General features: G+C 33.7%; 1 non-coding gene across 1 annotated transcript; it reads right to left on the reverse strand.

Annotated features, from left to right (window-relative positions):
• Positions 1–1,030: 1,030 nt before the first annotated feature.
• LOC129053522 (U1 spliceosomal RNA) lies at positions 1,031–1,190 on the reverse strand. Its single transcript, XR_008518311.1, has one exon. It is a non-coding gene; the product is annotated as a U1 spliceosomal RNA (small nuclear RNA).
• Between the last annotated feature and the right edge of the window lie 9,192 nt (positions 1,191–10,382).

A 10,382-nucleotide genomic window follows, 5' to 3' on the forward strand; every position in this document is an offset into this window, starting at 1 on the left:
AGTAAATTTCATATTAAAGCTGGTAAAATCGTTAAGTTTTACTGCCACTGGATTTTGAGAAAGACTAAATAAATTATGCTCTTATTGAAATATCACACATTTTTATGAACTAGGACAAGGTAGTACCTAATTACAAAGAAAGTATCACAAGGGTAAAATAAAACATGATCCCACTTAAACTATTCTTCCTCCGATCATCTTGCCATAGCTGTCCTAGAAATTTTTTTTTAATTTGCAGTCACAGCTGATAAGTTACAAAATATGTAATAAAATAATAATTGAAGACCATATAAGTAAATCATCAAAATGAGTTTTGAAAAAGAAAATTATTATTATTATTATTTAACCTGCTGATACAAAGAGCCTGTTGAATGAGGATATAATGGAGCATCTTCTGTTGGAGAGGTCTTATGCCCATCTAAAACATCATGGTCAACTGGCTCCAAATTCTAAATATTTAAAAAGATTGACAATTTGATTATAAAAGTAACTTTATAACTTATATTTTATTTTCTTCTTTAGAATAAACTTTTAAGAAATGCAAGAAAGCTGACAGCTATAACATCTTTACAATTCCTGCAAATGATTTATAATTTAGGGAAAAATTCTGAATTATTTTAGCTACATAATTTTTAGCCCATTTCACGCAAGCTGCTTCCAAAAGGAAATTACTTTTTAAGAACAAACAAACCATTGCTAATCATTTCACAAAATAAATATTTTTAAGGGCAATATTAATACATAAACATTGGCTTACACATTTAAAAATTACTTCTCTTTCTCCCAGATATAGTTGCTGAACTTTGGGGTCTTCCCCCAGCCACCTCATTTAGACAAAGTTCTCAAGCATTTGCAAGTGTCATCCTAGCACTATTTGATTTTTCTAATAAATAACAATTTGATGTTTTATTGTTTTTTACTGGAGGACAACAATTTTTGTAGGCATATTTAATTCTTTCCAGTATATGGTTCCCTTTCAATTTTCTACATACACTAAATGACTCAATTTTCTTTCTTTTTTTTTCCCATGTGAAAGCACAAACACAATCCTTCACTTCCACAAATTATGCAGTTGAGTTTCCCACATTTGGGGAAATTTCATGGGTCAGCCCATCTAGAGTGCAATAGATCCGCCTTGCCTTGGGAAAGCCACCTTCGTGATCATGGTGTCTCCCCTGGCAGGGAAGTATCCATTTTCTTTTTAAGACTTCCATTAGCCTTCGAAAGAAAATACAAATATAAATGTAATAGAATTCAGAATAATTTTCAGTATCAGCTTAAAATGTTAATTTCAATCATCCATGATTATTCTTTTCTAAAACAGTTCTTAATTCTGACAGAGGCTTCTACAAAATTGTAAGAAAAAACACTATGATAAACAATGAAATGACTGCTAAATAAACCTACCATACATTTTATGCACTGATATACTCATTTTTGATAGTGACTCTTACAGTGTTCTATTGTATATAACAGCCATTCTCAGTCTTCTGGAATTTTATCATGTGCACTATGAGCTTTAAAAATAAGCAGAAGAAAATAATTTATAATATGTAGTAGTAGCTAATATTTTACTGCCTAATATGTGTCATTCAGAACAAGTTTTTGAGGTAATCTAATCAATATCAGTTCGTTTCCTAAGCGGGTAACATTAGTAAATCCATTTAACAAATAAAATATCAATTACAGTTAGAACAAATACTTCACCAATTGTTACAGATTTAGCCAGTTGAGGAGCTAGTTAGCAATCTGACCCAAATATCTGACCTCTTGGTGTACGACCAATTAAAAATATTTTGGTTAAATATACTATCCATGCATTACTACAAGCGAATTAAAAACTGTAATGCTATATTACTTTTCACAGTTCTATTTTTTATTCTATACTTAAGATTATGCTCCATGGCCCAGGCTGGACTACAGGGACAAGATGATAGCTCATAGCTCAATGAGGCCTCATACTCCAGGGTTCAAGGAACACTCCTGCCTCAGCCTTCCAACTACTTGGGATTAGACAAATGCACCACCATGTCCCACTCACCTCATTATTTTTACTAAATGTGAGTAGCATTTTATGACTTCCTTTTTAAAGAAAAAACAAAACTTACTTGGTTTTTACTCATTTCTCAGAGACCACATTTTAGAATGTAAAGCTAGAATACCATGATAATAAAACAGTGATATTAATTGGCAGTACAAAATTGATTTCATTTCTGACAGTAAAAGAACACACACGATGAGTACAACAATTTTCAATGGCAACAATAAAAATTGCCTGATTTACTAATGATCAGTCATTTTCTTTCACAGCTGGCTAAATTGCAACATATTTACACTGCCAACTGTTTACTGTTCTTAGGAGTCAATATTAAAAATCACAAAAAAAAGACCTCTGTCTTTTTTGTCATTACCATGACAGATAAATAAAATAGTTTTTTCTCTCTACTATGTATCTTATTTAATAAAATGATATTATATTCCAAGTCAGAGGCCAGGTTTTTTTTTCTTTTTGCCATAGGAACATTTATAATATATATTTCTTTTGAAAAAGGTAATTTTTATAATCTAATTTCAGGTAAATAATAACATGGAAAGGCTTCTTATAACACTTAAACAATACACATTTCATATTCTTATTCTCTTAAAAATTATAATAAAGTGAAAATCATGTCATTTGCCACATTATTAATAGTATCAAAAGTTTTCATGTGAAATTTGGATTAATATTATCTTTGCCTATATTGTTATCTGCTGCCTTGAACAGTGTTGGTACTCAGCAGATGCTGATATATATCTGTTGAACACTGCCTATTGAATAGACTAAATGTTCATTAGACAAAACATTTCAAGCCTATCTTAATAAAGAGAATAATAAATTTATATGAAACCCACATTAATCCACATCAACTATATTCCACATTATGTCAACATGTATACCTTTACTGTAAACACCTCCTTGGATGAGATGAGGCTAAGATGTGATCTAGCCTTACTTTAGAGCAAATAGAAGAAGTTACATAATAAACAATATATGAATACAAACAATTTTTAAAATGGTATAAATTAAATTTCATTGATAGGGAACTCAATGTCGTTCGTGCAACATTAATTATCTTCTTGAAATCTATGATGGTGGACCAAAGAACAATTAGAAAATTTTAATTGTTAAAATCTAATATTTCAGTTGTTTTAAATTTAAAATTATCTTTTGCCTTTAATTATTGTGTTCTACAGCTTTTTAATAATTTTATTATCAGATTTTCAGTGTGCTTATTATAATGTCTATTGAGTGAAAATTGTGTGTTTGTGTGTGGGCATGTGTGTATAGAATTTCCAGATATATAGTCTGATTGTTTCTAGAAACCTATAACAATAAAACTTTGAATCTCCTTGGGCAACTAATTAGTTGGGCAACTAATTCTGGTGCAATTCTTAGGCTTATTTTACTGCAGATGACACAACTAAGAACTCTAGAAGAATGCTAAAGATTTGTGTTTAGCACAAACATAGTTCTTTAAAATTATAATTTTTCTCGAAACCAGTCTGGCCACGATTGTGAAACCCCATCTCTTCTAAAAACCAAAAATTAGCCAGACATGGTGGTAAGCACTTGTAATCCCAGCTACTCAGGAGGCTGATGCAGAGAATTGCTTGACCCCAGGAGGCAGAGGTTTCAGTGAGCTGAGATTCCACTCCTGCACTCCTGTCTGGGTGAGACAGCGAGAATTCCTCTTACACACACATGCACACACACACACAAATAATAGTAATAAAAAATAAAAAAGAAATAAAGCTCTTTTTCTTACATACCGATAGTCTAACTACTTAGATGCTACAGACTGCTTTTGGATAACTTAATGTTGTCTGTCATGACAACATTAACTTTTCCAAAAAAGTTTCCATTCTAGGACATTACTTTCTATGACTGTTTTTCATTGTTACTTCTGTAGTAACACATGTATGCTTTTAGATGATTCCAAATTCTGGACATATGTATCCAACTCCCCATTACAATTTTTTATTTGGTGTCCCATATGTTTCTAAAGTGCAACCTGCTCAAACAGGTTCCCTTTTTTTCTATCAGTAAATTGCATTCTCTCAGCTTATCAAATCACAACCAGGACATAGGTGTTAAGATCTCTTTCCTACCCCACTTTCTCAAATATCCAATTGCTAACAACTGCCTATTCTAACTCATTAAGAGCTCATAAATCTGTCCACACATATGTTCTACATTGCCAGCTTTTCTACTATAGCGCACCTACAATTTTTTTCTACAGATAATTTTGAATACTTCCTTACTGTGGTCTATTGTGAAATTTTCTATGCTATAGACAGTGAGATGTTACTAATATATGCCCTTTGTTATCCTCTGATGGTTTATCAAGTCACATGGAATATCTCACATAATTACTAAAAAGCCAAGTTATGTCAATACTAAGTCTGGACCCACTGTATACTTAAAAAAAAAATCAACTTAACAAAGCAACCCTTTTCAACAGCAAGATGCTTTTTACTCTCCAAATCTAAGTCACATACACCCTATAATAGGCAGATCACTTTGTATTGTATTTTTTATTATGATGCTTTGTATCTTACCTGAGCTGTTTATTCAGTACTGTATTTTCAAAATCATAATTAAGACAGATTCAAAATACTTTATCTGAAATTGAAAAAGATCAATTAAGCAATACTTTTTAAAATAAGATTGGTATGTAACTCAATTTCTGATGCAATAAAGACTTAATTGAGGGAAGCTATTTCGGTCTGCATTCATGTATCCTTCACCCTTAAAGAGAATATCCATTTCTCTTCATAGAGACATTAGCAAGTTTGATTCTTGAGTACTTTCGGGAACCTTACAGGTAATGGTACACAAAGCGATGCAAATGTGTTGACTCAGTTTTCTCAAATGCAAGAATTCCTAAAACCTAAAACACACTACCTAAATGCCTTAAGATGTACAAATATATACTGAACCATACTGAACCTTGGCAATTAAAATTAAACTTAGGTTATATCATAAACTGACCATGCGTTGGTATGAGCAACTAAAATCTGAAGTTAAATTGTGCAAAACAAAGTTTTTGTGAATTCTTAAGTTTGATACTTTTACTTTAAAAGTAAGTATTGTGTTTACGTTTGTATAATATATGCTCCTACTCTACTAAAATTATACCAGCATGTCAGATGTAGTCAGGCTAGGCTGAGAAAAAGAAAGTACAGAGGTCGTCAGAGCAGGAAGAGTAAACGGTAAAATTTATTTTCTCCTGAAGGTATATATTAATAATACAAATAACACATTCATTACAGAAATGTGTGACCATAGAACTTAATTTTAGATAGTAAAATATTTGTGATTTTAACAAGTTACTTAAAATGATCTGCTAATTGTCTGAGTCAATCATTCATATAAATGTGACCTCTAGCTCATCTTTCTGTTGAGTGTTAGAGATTAGGCAGACACATTCTAACCACTCACATGTATACACAAAATCAACATGGACATGGAGAAGAGAATTAGTGTTTGTAACAGTGTATTACTTACCAATAAAATTCAACAAGTTTATATAGCTATGTCATTAGTTGATGGGAGATGGGACAAATCCACTCATAGAGTAATATATTTGCTCAATAATGGCACTTTACATTTATAAACTGTAATGGTTTCTGAAAATGTTTCTTTGATTTTCATATGTAAATTAGAGAGCTAATAAAGACTTTAATTATAATTAAAATAAGAAACTTGACTACTATAGAATTCAGACTTGGATTTTTTTCCTGGAAAAATCAGATACTACTCTTTATATGTACATGATTTTTAGGCAATTAGTATTGTATTCTTGGTGAAACAAAATGATTTCCTAAAACAATAATGTTAGATATCAAAGATTAGCATCTACTGCATTTGTAAAGCATTCTTATTTAATTTACTTCTTTATTCTTTTCAAAATGACTTAACCTTTTTTATTTTCATTCTACATAGCATTAGAATTATACTCACTAGCAATTACTCCATCATTTGTATGCCATTCATGAGCTTCTACCATCATATATGATGTTTCAGAGCCCCAGGAGGAGGGAGGGCCAACAGTGGCACAAGAGTTGCTTCATACTCTGTCCCAAGTCCTGCTAAATTGAAGCTCTCCATGAATAAAAAGCCTTTCCATACCCAGAGTTCAGCTTTAAGGAAAAGGCTAACTCCTGAACTTGGAGAAAAGACAAATCAGCATTTGATGACTGATTTAAGAAATATAATGTGTGTGTAGAGGATACAAAATTACAATTCCACTAATGGGATAGTTAATATTTGTGTTACTTTCTTCACCTTTGTGGAAAGTCTACTAGTTGAAGTTAAACCATTTCTTTTTCACACAAGACAGAAGGTAACCTTATCACTCTCAGAGGAAATACTAAGAAGGATTGTACTTTGGCAGAGGGTAAATCAAGCCATCTTTATTATGCCACGTATTTACTTAGTGTCTCCTCTATTACTGAACATTGTTTAGTGATTTGCTTTCTAGGATTTTTGTGTTTGTTTCAAAAAAAATCCTTGCCGCAATGATCAGACTTGATAAAGCAAATTGTGGCCTCTTGTGGATGTTCACATTCTCTGCAGTCGGTAACTATCTGATTCTATGGAAGCAACCGAAGCTTGGACTGAATGTGGATGAGACCTGCCACTGGGGAGTGATGGAGGTATCAAAGGACATGATGGATGAGGGGAGGTGGCTGTCATATAGGGAGTGGAGTTTTGAAAACTTACATCAAAACATTTCTCTTCCTGGCCCCACCCAATATTGCCATCTGGAAACATTTGATAAAAAATACAATAGAAAATGGTGGCAGAACAAAGCAGGTGGTGAGTGTGGGAGCAGGAGCAGTCAGAAGCATCTGCAGAGCTACCCTGGACAGAAGAACCATAAATGATGCTCCACAGTGTGAACAAAGTGTGGTTCCCAGTGATACAGAAGTTGCTCCATACAGTCTGTCATATATCCAGCTAGATGCAAGCTAAGAATGGAAAGCTTTTCCATACAGAGAGTTCAGTTTATGGAAAAAGGCTAACTACAGAACTTGAAGAATAGACACATGTGCATTTAATAACATAAGTAATAATTACAGTGTTCTGAGTAGAGGATACAAAATAACAATTGCATTCCAATTAAATAAATATTTTTGTTAACTTTCATCTTTGGGGAAAGTTTCCTAGTTGAAGATAAAACATTCCCACTGTTTCTTATCTTAGAACAAAGTTATTTAGGTTTCTGTATAAACCTAAGTTTTCACTTTTATATGAAGACACCACCATGTAACTTTTATTGCAATAAACATGTCATACCGAGTAGTAAATTGATAAGTAGAGAAATGCCCCAGTGTGGTACCCAGTGAAAGGTGGTGTCTGGACAGTCAGTGCTTTCTAGAACTCTGGACCAACAACCAGGAAGTGTTGAAGTGACTGAAAAGTTAAAGATCACAAGTACAGCATGGGGAAAACAGAGATCAACAGTATCTCTGTCCATGCCAAAGGAAGTATCCTAGGAAATTTTGGCTATGACAAAAGAATGAAACTCCATATGCACATTTCTTCTGGATCACTTTTGGAGCACTAAGAAGAAAACAAGCTTAGTCCTAATGTACATGTGCTAAGGGGAGCCTGATTTTAAGACTGACTTCATTCTTTCCTCATGTTAAAGAGCCTTCAAGGGACATTGCCTAGTAGATCCAAGCTTTGCCAGCTTATTTTTCCTCATGATCAGCTCCTATCCATCAGCTCATATTTCTACCCATGTGCACCAGTGCTCTTCTTCACAGATTCACACCTGTGATACTTTTCTCTGCAGCCAACATATGAGGTCCCACTTAATGCTCCACTTTCCTTCCAGCTCCTTCAAAGAATTGGCCGCACATAAAATTTGTCACTTAACTTTACTAATATACACCCAGGATGTGGATTACTAGTTCCACCTCACTTTCATTAGCCTGGAGGAAAGGTTATATTCAGAGTGCCACTGTCATGCACCTCGGCCATGTCTTCCTGCTGTCACTCACTCTGCTGCTCTTGGTTGGATTTCATCATAATCCTCAGGATTTTATGCTCATTGAGGGCAGGAACAACCATATTAAAAAATATGTGCTTGCTGAAATTACTTCCAGATTTCTAGATGAGTTTTACTTTTTCTACACCAATAGCTCTTGGATTTAGTTTGTCTTAATATGAGTGCTACCTAACAGGTTAAGACATCATATAAGTTTGGACACTACCGATAGGGGAAATAGGACAAAAACAGCTGTGGTTGGCAGCACTTTAAAAATGAATATTAAACTACCACAATCTTGAACAAATATCTTTATTGTAAGAATCAAATAAGTGGGGTAAAAATGATGGTAGCTATTTCACACAAGGACACAAGACAAAACCTTAGAATTACTTGCTTAAAGTTAATTCAGAATGGAACAAAATTGTTCAAGTGCTTAGCATTAGAACAGGTTGTATAACCTGGTTTTCAATGAACATTACATATTTTACAGTAAGATCTTGTCATAGGAACAAAGAGATGATTCCCAGCCTCCTGTGGTATATCATCTCTGCCTCCCAAAATACTGAGATTAGAGGCATGAGCCACCATGCCCAGGGCAATTCCAAACTTTTTATAAAAGTTCTGTGACTTCCTCCACTTTGCCTTCACCCACAAAACAAGCATTAATATGAATTCCAATATATAATACAAATAAAGCACTGCCATGACCAAAGTACTACATTGATATGAGTGCGTATCCATGGTCTGTTCAATTTTTTTATTGCTTCAACAGAGACCTTTGATGCATCTAAAAGGATGAGTACAAATGTTAATGTAATCCTGGATTTTCTCTGACAACTCTCCTAAAAACTGACTGACAACTTTTTCCAAATATAATTATCAACGGTTTACTCTCCGAGGGAAAGGAAATAATCAGCAGGACCACTATTCCTAGCCACTGGCAGAAGCATATATGCAACACTAAGCACCACACATGTGTTTTCTTGGCTTCTTGAGTACTCCTGTGTACACTGCATATACATTTTTATAATATCTCTAAATGTATAAAAGAATTAATGTGAATGTGTGTCCTATCACATATCATTTCCAACTGCAGAATATGTTAGTTTTAAATCTGTCTAACATATCTTCACTCTGAAATTTATTTTTGGATTGTTACATGAAAATCAAGTACCTTGGACAGTCGCTGCAGCTCATGGCTGTAATCTGAGGGCTTTGGAAAGCAGAGGCAGGTAAATCACCTAAGGTCAGGAGTTTGAGTCCAGTCTGGCTAACATGAAAACAGTGAAACCCCATCTCTACTAAAAATACAAAAACACATCACACATGGCATTGGGTCCTGTAGTCCGAGGTACTCCAGGGACTGAGGCAGGAGAGTCACTTGAACCCTGGAAGAAAATGTTGCAGTGAGCCAGGATCATGCCACTGAACTCCAGTCTGGACAACAGAGTGAGACTTCATAGGAACAACAATAAAATCACAAATAAAAAACCAAACCAAATAAACAACTGGCAACATTCTTCTTGAATGACTATTTGATCACAGAAAACTCAATTCCTGCCAGGTCATGATCTCTATTAGTAGCACAGCAACTTATTTGAAAGTAGATGGAAAGTAGATGGAAACATTTCAGATTACATTTTTATTTACTTTTCTATTATATAGGCTGCCTCCTTGCATGATGAGAAAAGGCGGTCTGAAAGGTAAGATGTGCAGCCTAAGGGAGTTACTTCAAAAGGCCAGTTTCCTGACAAAGATCAAATTTTTTTCTCTATCATCAGATTTTTAAAATTATAGAACATGCCTTACTTTCATATGTAAATCATAAACATCAGTAAAGAAGTGATTTATTCCATCTTCTTGCCTTATGCCATGAAGAATAATAATTCTCATATGTGACATATTTAAGGGAATGGTTTTCTTAGAAATAATAATTTAAAAAAGCAACCAGTTCATTGATAGAATATTCCTCAAATTAGTCAAAGACCATGTATTTGTGATGGAAGATTTGAATACATTAACTGGGTTTAAAATTAGCTTACTTTTACCAGAAAGTGAACATAAGCATTGTAAGTGAAAAAATAACTACAAAATAAAGTAGCATCACCCTTGATATTATTCAGATAAACGTTTTGGTCGATGTGAGACTTAGTTTTAAAATTAGCTGTCCAACAAAATATTTTCTCCCTTAACAAAACAAAAGCAGTCCCATGAATGGAAACTTTTAAATTCATACAAATTATGAAGTGTACAATCTCAGAGCCTGGCGTCTGTCTTCCATCATCTTTTGGTTTGTGAACCCAAACATTAGTTAATTAACTTTACTAAAAAGTAAAGTTA

This window comes from Pongo abelii, chromosome Y (assembly GCF_028885655.2).
Source record: "Pongo abelii isolate AG06213 chromosome Y, NHGRI_mPonAbe1-v2.0_pri, whole genome shotgun sequence".
In the NCBI taxonomy this organism is placed as follows: Eukaryota; Metazoa; Chordata; class Mammalia; order Primates; family Hominidae; genus Pongo; species Pongo abelii.